Raw genomic sequence first — 9,181 nt, forward strand, 5'->3', positions numbered from 1 at the left:
GACGGTCTGTTTATGTGTTTGCTAAGAATTGACATCAACCTGACCACACATGATCAACTAACTGTGGAAGATAAAGGTACCTCTGAGTTGAGCCGGACTCCTGGTGCCTATATCCATGTAATTTTCTTGGCAGTATTACGAATGTGGTTTGTCATTGGCCTCATTCGAGATGTATTTCTGACTTTCTAGTCTAACCAGCAAACTGAAATTCCCAGGTAATTCCTCATCCAAGTGCTAACCACAGTTGACCCTGTTTAGCTTCTATATCAGCCAAGATCAGCTAAATGATATCACCCCAAAGGCTACATAGCAGTTATTCCAAATCCTACAATGGAAGACAGACGTCCCTGGTACTTTCATGATGCTTTTTGCATTTCACCAGCCTGTTGCAAGCACCAAAAAAACCCAACACCCTGTATGGAACTGTCCCTCCCTTGGAGAACCATGTTTTTGCTTTGGAAGGGGATGAAAAACTCATTCAGAAACATTTCTCAGCCATTCTGCCTCCTTTAAGATTCTGTTCTTAATTATACAGGAGGCACCAAAAACCCAAAACTAGGCCCCCAATTGTCAAGCATGGCTCATTTTTCCCCACCTCAGAGTTCAGGTAACTAGATAACCCCAACTGGAAGATGTCCCGGAAGAGGAAAAAGTAGGGAAAAGTCTTGCTAGTTTTATAGTGAGTTGGATTTTATTTGCAAATTACACCACTTGTGCTGTGGCAGAGCTGAGAGAATGGAGAAGCTTTTTTTTTTTTTTTTTGGTGCTTCCTCTATTGTAAATTGAGTGGAAATTATCAAGGCACGAGATTCAGACTTTGGATTTCAGTTATTTGAGTTGTTCTTTTACACTAGGTTTTTGTTCAAGTAAAAAATTCCCCCCATTAAAAAGTGGGGGGAAAGGATTCATTTACAGAACAATTGCTTTTGCCCACATGAAAATAACTTCCACAAAATGAATCCTCTAGAACATTGATTTCATTTTCTTGAGAACCTTTTATGCTATAGAATCAATGGATAAGTATCAGAAAAAGCCAACCTACACATTGAGTTAAACTATGAATAGCTAAGTATGTTAGCTATTTGTAACCCATTCGGAAGCATTTTTTCTTCCACTGCTAACCTCAGTCTTGTTTTCTTCAAAGAATATAATTATCAATTAATTGCACTACATAAGCAGAATAACGATAATTATGTTGAGTGAAATAATGGAGATGTATACGCTGCTTGAACATTCACCAATAGCAAATCATGAAAGGGACACAGTACAGCCCCTGGCTGGTTTTGAAAAGCTAAGCAGGGTTTGATCTAGTTGGTACTTGAAGGGGAGACTAGCAGAAAATCCCAGGGCTTTAGGCTAGACATGGAAATTGACAAAATCTCCCGGAGGAAAGCAATGGTAAAATACCTCTATATTACTGCCAAGAGAACTGCATGAATATGCCCAACAAAGTCACCAGGAATCAAGTTTGATTCAAGTGAAGCATTGCCTTTGGTCCGCTTCTGCAAAAATGTAAACAACCCTTAGGAAGTTTTCACAGGTGATATTTTAAAAAGTATTTGGATTGAATGCATTCTTAACACAGGAATATCACTGAGAAGCCATGCCGTGTGGAATGGAGGCTTCACCAACACGATCACTATACATTCTGTCTTTAAAACATGAAGATTGAATCCCTCATCATCAAGTGGTGACAGGCATGCAGAATTTTCCCTTCTATCCAACAAGCAGCCCATTTATTTGGATCCATCAAAGGACCAACATCTATAAAAGCCTTGGCATTCTCCATTGCAAAAAGGGAAGACTCCCTGCTGGAATTATACTTCTTGGAATTCTTATTTTTGGCCTCCAAGGACCATAGGAAGAGGTGATGTCAATGAAGTGACATCACCAGAGGATGGGGGGGGCTGAAAAGTAAACGAGGTGCATTTTAACCCAGTAAAAGCTTTTTTGCTTCCTGTTTAAAAAAAAAAAAACTGGAAATGCATATTGCTGAATTTTTGCAGTATGACTTGGGGGGAATCTGGAGTTTGCAAAAAATTGAGTGTTCTCTTTGAATAGATTGCTAGGCTTGAATTAATTTATTAATATCTGCCTTTTCTCTTGGAACTCAAGATAATACACACAGGATCTCTATTCATTTTTTCTTCACAAAAACCATCTTGTCCAGTAGCTGAACTTCGAAATAGAAGCCCTCTTAAAAATCACATGAAGACGAAAACTATATTCTAGTTGTAGATTCTTACAAGTTAATTTGAGGAAAAAGGGTTGTCATGATAAAAGGAGAAGCAAATCTTGGTAGTATAAAAGAGTTCTGCCTATAACTTTTGGGTGGAGGCCTAATTTTGATGGATGCAAAGATGCTTTTAATGTTATTGTCTATTTGGGACCTGGGAGAATAGAACGCCAGGGTTTTAGAAGGAATTGAACAGTTTTTAATTTGTTTTTCTAAATAGTTTAGAGAATAGCTTAGCCAGCCAGTATAGACTAGCTATTCTCTAAACTATTTAGAATTTAGTTGGCTATTTCACAGGTATTCTGAAATCAGTCTATAGAAATATGCATAACTTTCCACTGAATGGTAGCTGAAATAACTTTAAAAGCAACCACAATTTGATAAAACCGCATAACGATCCAGGGGATTATATTTGCCAGCATATCTCTGAGACCTCTTGACTTCTCTTTCAACTACTGTCAGCTGGTCTTCCCCTCTTGATAACCTTCAGCCTTGTGTCCTCCGGACTGAAAGGTTATGATCCAATTTATCTAGTAGGCTCCAGGTTAAGGATCTCTGCATCACATAATACTGTCTTCTAAACTAAATGAGATGAATCCCGGGTGGATGAAAAGGGTTTTATAGCTACCCTTTGAATCATAATGCTCAGAATTCTGTCTTCTAAAGAAATTTGTCACAAAGTCAAAATTGCCCGCTTCATGAAGCCCTAGAAATATATTCCCTCTTCACTAGTATCAGCTGCCAAGTGTGTTACACAGAAACTGGAGTCCAAAGCATGTTTACCACACTGGGCAACTGCTGTAAGCTTTCTAATATGTCCTGCCCTGCAGTTCCTGGAGTTATTAGTTAACACTCCTCCCTTGGAAAACAGATTTAGATAACTCTACTATGGATCTTATATTTTCAAAAGCTTTAGGCCATGTAGTTGAAGTGTATTTTAGGGTACCCAAATCATGATCTCTATATCAGACCTCATAACTAAAGACCATATAACCAGATTTTGGTGCAAAATCCCAAGTCCATCCATAGCTGGATCCCGAAATGACTTTTTCCCAGTTTTAACAGAGAGCATTTATTATAGATAATATGTTTTTCAAATATCCAGCCTCCAAATCCATATTGGTTTAAGCTTAAAAGTAGATTATAAATGAAAAATTCACTTCTGTGTCATGTAGTTCATGTGTTATGAATTCTAGTTCAAATCTGGGACTTGGCCTTTGTAAACAAGGTACTGTGGTTAAATAATTTCCCAGTCTGTTGTTTTTTTTCATGTCAGCAAGCCTTCTGTTTAGTGCATTGCCTTTCAGCTCAGCAAGAGGATTGTCGAAGTGGCTGAAATAAGAGATTTCTCCAGACAGCTCCAGTTCATTTTTTGCTAAAGATGGGAAATGTTATAGGTTCATAAATTGTTTCTTACATATTGAATTGGTCTAGCTGTAGACTGCCTTTGGGCAGGATGGGGGGAGAAGATAGGATTTTTCTCCCTCTTCTCAATAATTCTTTCCTTTTTGCTTCCATCCCACACTGATTGCAAGCCCAGACCGTGGCCTGTCTCTGTCGAGCTGAGAAGGGGAGAGAAATTCCCCCTAGCACTCATAAACAGAAGTTTCATCTTTAATGTACGACATCACTGAGGACAGAGTTAGAGCCATTTCCTGACAGAGATGTTTTGTTTTGATTCTTTGAATGTCAGCAACACTGATTTAGTGTGCCCAAAGCCTGCAGCTTACACAGGAAATATGAAATCTGAGATAGGATAAAGTCTGCTCAGTCACATATTCTATAACATTCCTCCGATGAAAACAGACGAGGCAACACTCGATGTTTTCCTATCAGGACCTTCAACTATTATACATTGCTGGAAACTGGATTTCTGCATGCAGTATGAACTTATTTTGCAATATCAAGAACTTCTATGCTTTGGTGCTTATCTGCAACTACTATATGCAACAATTCTTGAACTGGCCATTTCCAGCCGAGTTGAGGAACACATTTGGACACTGAATGCTGATAGCACGTGTGCTCCTGCTATTCCTGTCGAACGAGTACAGAGTTTGTATTCTTGCATACTTTACCCCAACCCAGTGCTGCCAGGTATTGGGACTATAGTTCCTAATCACTCCCCAGCTAGCATGGCTCTCTTGATTTGGAATTCTGTGGAGTGTGGTCCAACACATTAGAAGGTCCTCAGAACTGGGAAGACTCCAGTAATATCTCCCTGATAAATCACTCCTTTCCTTAATTGTGCTTTAGGGCAGGGTTCCTCAACCTTGGCAACTTTAAGACAGGTGGACTTCAACTCCCAGAATTCCCCAGCCAGCCCCTGCTTTAGGGGACTTGTTATAATTTTGTGAATTGCTAAATTGCCATGTTTCAGGGTTCAGTCCTGGAATCAACTGCTGCAAGGGATCACAAACGGGGCAATTTTCTATACAGAGATTCCCATGGAGATTCTGGTTTTGTTCTGGAAAGGCAACTCAGTAGAATAAAAACTAGAAGAAACACCTGGAATAAAGAGAGTTTTGTTTGGGTTGATTTAGAGATGGGCATAATTAAAACTGAGGAAAGACTCCATTTCTTTACTCTTTGAGTGAGTTTGCATATCACAAGAAGCCATAGTGTGGTTTAATTTGGCACAATATGTGAACACGTGTGGTTTTATGTTACGTGCAAACCAGTCTGTAACAAGCAATACAAACATCTAGAAATTCTCACTAGGTCAGAATGCATCCACAATTCACGAAAGACCAACCCCTTCTACCTTTAGTAAAGTTGACTAAATCTTAAGGAAGCATAACTCTCTGCCTTTGAGATCAAATAGTAAGGGAGAAGTTTGCTGGAGGCTGTTGTTTTTTAAAATTTCCCCAGGATCTAAAAGGTAAATCTGACGTACAACTGAATCTTATTTAAAAATTATTTCTGGACTACAATTCTATATATGGAATTATGCCACTTCCCAAATTTAGGTTCTAGGATTTATATTTTATTCTAATATATAGTGTACACATTATTTACAGCAGTGTTTCTCAACCTTAGCAACTTTAAGATGAGTGGACTACAACTCCCAAAATTCTCCAGCCAGCCATGCTGGCTTGGGAATTCTGGGAGTTGAAGTCGACTCATCTTAAAGTTGCCGAGATTGAGAAACACTGATTTACAGTATTCTTTCAATGCACTGTTTCTTATTTATAGTTTTTCTTTTTCCTCTTATTGATTTCAATTGTGCTAACCAAATATTTTTGCAGTTCAGTAGAGACATCTGTGGACTAGGAACTTGGTATGAAATGTCTTATAGTACTCTAAATTATTAATGGTGTATTAGAATATATTAGCCATATGATACTTTAGATCTGCTGCTTATTCAAGATTTGTTGATTATCCAGATGTATTTTATTGCTTATACAGGTAGGTCGCAATTAGTGTGAGTTCAAATAGTATGAAATTTGATTTAGTCCCATTTATAAAATGATACCAGGTGTGTTTTATGTGAGCCAAAAATCAGTTAGTGTGAGGCCAACACGTGCATGGTTGAAACTAGTGAATGTGCAGTTGCCATTGGGATTTTAGACACTAACTGTTGTTTGTGCAAAATGGAGAAAAGGAAGATTCTGGTCAAGGAAAGCTCAAAAAAGAAGAGGCTTGTTTCAAAGAACTACAGAAGAATACAGGAAATAGCAGGTACACTTTGGATATAGGTTTATCCTCTTAATAACGTATTTCATTAATAAAGATATAAAAAATTATGTTTAAAAATTTTAATTGCCTATTTCCTTTAAGCTGGAACCAATTACCCTGTTTTCCATAGAACTATCTCTTCGAGTAGTGTAAATTCAAATAATGTGACCATTTTGTGGGATTCATTAACTGCACTAATCAAGACCTGTCTGTATTAGGTTTTTTTCTCCTTTTGTACTATATTTTCTATATTCTTTTAAATGTATATTTGTATCAGCATGATTTCTGTTCCTTTTTTCGATGAAAGGAGGAGGAGGAGGAGGAGGAGGAGGAGGAGAAAGAAGAAGAAGAGGAGGAGGAGGAGGAGGAGGAGGAGGAGGAGGAGGAGGAGGAGGAGGAGGAGGAGGAGGAGGAGGAGGAGGAAATAATAATAAAAAGTAAAATTTAAAAAAATAATACATAAATTTTCCCCAAGAGTTGTAAGTTGGCTGTGTGGAAAGGAAGGAAGGAGAGGAATCTAGGCTGCTCATCTCCCATACCTTCTCGGCATCTTTCCAGGCATTTGAACTGACTATATAGGTAGTCCCTGGGTTAAGAACGCCCAGGTTACAGATGACCCATAGTTAAGAACGGAGCCTATTGTAGCAAAATTCGAGTTACATACACAATGATTCGAGCTCATTACACAATACAACTTATACAATATTATACAATAATACTGATCCGGCTTACATACAAATTCGACCTAAGGACTGGGAACGGAACTTGTTCTTAAACTGGAGACTACCTGTATTGGTAAATGGTTGCTCAGTTGCAGCCTTCCTTTCTGAAGCTGCATTTATGTTCTTGGTCGAATGTGGCATGATATTCAAACATGGGACAAACTTGCACAGTCCATTCTTTCTTCTGCATCTCTCTTTTTCCCTGGCTCCCACATGGTTGAGCTTAATCTGCTAAAGTCCCATCTTATTATACCAGGGAAATAGTTGATCAGTTTAGTAATGGTCTGTGTAAAGATGATAAATCCTTACAAATGAATGAATTTGTAATAGATGCCTGATTTGCCTAATGCCGTAGCCCTGAGTATTGACATCTTCCGTGTACGTTTGGTATTGCCAGCTATATTGGTCCTAATCTGTTTCCCCATTAGGAATTGCCAGTGAGAGACAAAATGGCAGCTGTACCATTCTGCAGACCACAGTACAGTAGATCAGATTGGTATTATCTGAGCCTAACCAACAGTGGCCCTCACTGATGGTCAGATACTGACTGCTACTGTATCAGGCTACCTTAGGAGCACCTACAGCTTTTTCTGCTCATCCTCCCACCCACCATCTGCACCTACTGTCTGAGGCAGCTGTCTCATTCCAATGGAACAGTCCACACTTTTCAGCCCACTCCTCTGGACTTGAATATTAAATGTCACCATATACTTAATTATTAGCACACCAGTTTGTCTCTGTTGAGCATGCATATAAATACAGTGGTACCTCGGGTCACGAATGCTTCTGTTCACGACCAATTCGGGTCACGAACAGCACCGTTCGCAAAATTTTGCTTCCATTCGCGAATGCTGGATCGGGTGACGAACAGGATCTGCGGCCATTTTCCCTCCCGTGACACGTGGTCGTTGCTTCCTGTAGGGAAGGTGACTCTCCCTCCAAGCAATAACCGCCTCCCCACCCATCTTCCTATCCTCCACGCCAGAAGTCGCGTCGAGCAAGGTTAGCGTTCTCTCTCTTCGTACTGTACTTTGTGTCATATTTTTGTAGTTTAAAAAAAAAATACATATGGTTCAGAACGGATTAACAGTAATTACATTGAACCTTATGGGAAAATTTGATTCGGGTCGCGACCAATTTGGGTCGCGACCATAGTTGCGGAACGAATTAAGTTCGTGAACCGAGGTACCACTGTACACACTCTTGAATGGGAAGGTACCATCAAAAGTATAATTTGAATGAGTCCACAGAATCAAGCACTTCCACCAAAATGATGAAAGCAGTGGTATGCTGTTGCACTACAAACTTAGCTCCTTCGGTGCAGGTGAGCATGTGACACCATGATAGACATACAAAACGGGAGGAACTTGTGGAGCCACAGCTAACACTGCTTTAGTCACTTACTCCCCCTGAGGATGCCTCTGATTCGAATAGTACATAATATTGGACAAATGATTTAGTATACAGTAAATTGGCAGTACCAAAGCCACTGATGCAAGGACTGAATCAAGGGTATCTAAGTCGGTTCTAAAACTAGGAGCCATGGAACTAATCAAGATTCAGATTCAAAGCATCAGCCAGAGCCAAATGACAAAACCGAAAAGAACAAGCTGGAAACAAACCTGAATGTGAGGACAAAGGGCACACCAAGAGATGAGAAGAAGTCCATTCTACTGTCACGCCTTCAAGGTAGACCAGACTAGAAAACCAAAGCCATGTAGGTCAGTATTACTTTTATTGTAAAGCTATGATAACAGAAACTTGCAATTCTGAGTGTGCTTTCCCCTCTCTTCCTTTATCTTCATGTGAACTAAGGAGGAGGAGCTTGTATGAGATGTTTACTCACACTACTTTCTTGGCCTGGGCTCAGACCCTTTTATCTGACCATTGCCTTGATAGTAGTTTTCCTCCTGTCCTTGAAGGCCATTCCCTCTGCCCTCTACATCTACTCCTCGGTGTTGAGGAGGATCCAATATCCAACCAAAGTTTGGGGGGTGGGGGTGGGGGTAGAGAGTAAGTCCATGGCTTAAGAAGAGTAAACTGTTTAGGCAGCACTTGCAACACATGGTTCAATAGCCAGCAGTCCCTGTTCAAATTCAAATAGTTCTTGACAACAGCAGAAAAAATAAATACAACTTGCAGGAAGAGTAGAACCTTCAGCTGCTGGGCATTGGAGAAAAATGCCAATCCCTAGATCAGTGTTGTCCAAACTTGGCCACTTTAAGATGAGTGGACTTCAACTCCCAGAATTCCCCATGCTGGCTGGGGAATTCTGGGAGTTGAAGTCCACTCATCTTAAAGTGGCCAAGTTTGGACAACACTGCCCTAAATAAACAATTAACATAAGAAACTTCCCACCCTGCAGAGCAGAAGTTATCCTCAAGATCAACTGGGAAATCTGCATCAAGGGTGGGCCTGATCCAAGCACTTCACTCACTTTTGTGAAAAAGTGTTTCAGTGCACCCAGGATCTGACTGTCTTGATGAACAGGATGTCATTCTGTGAAAAATTGGTGCCAAAATTATGAAGTTTCATTTTTCTCTGACCT

Source organism: Python bivittatus, unplaced genomic scaffold, assembly GCF_059951505.1.
Source record: "Python bivittatus isolate LINGU-HERP-01145 unplaced genomic scaffold, Pbiv_v1 ctg000610_np1212, whole genome shotgun sequence".
In the NCBI taxonomy this organism is placed as follows: Eukaryota; Metazoa; Chordata; class Lepidosauria; order Squamata; family Pythonidae; genus Python; species Python bivittatus.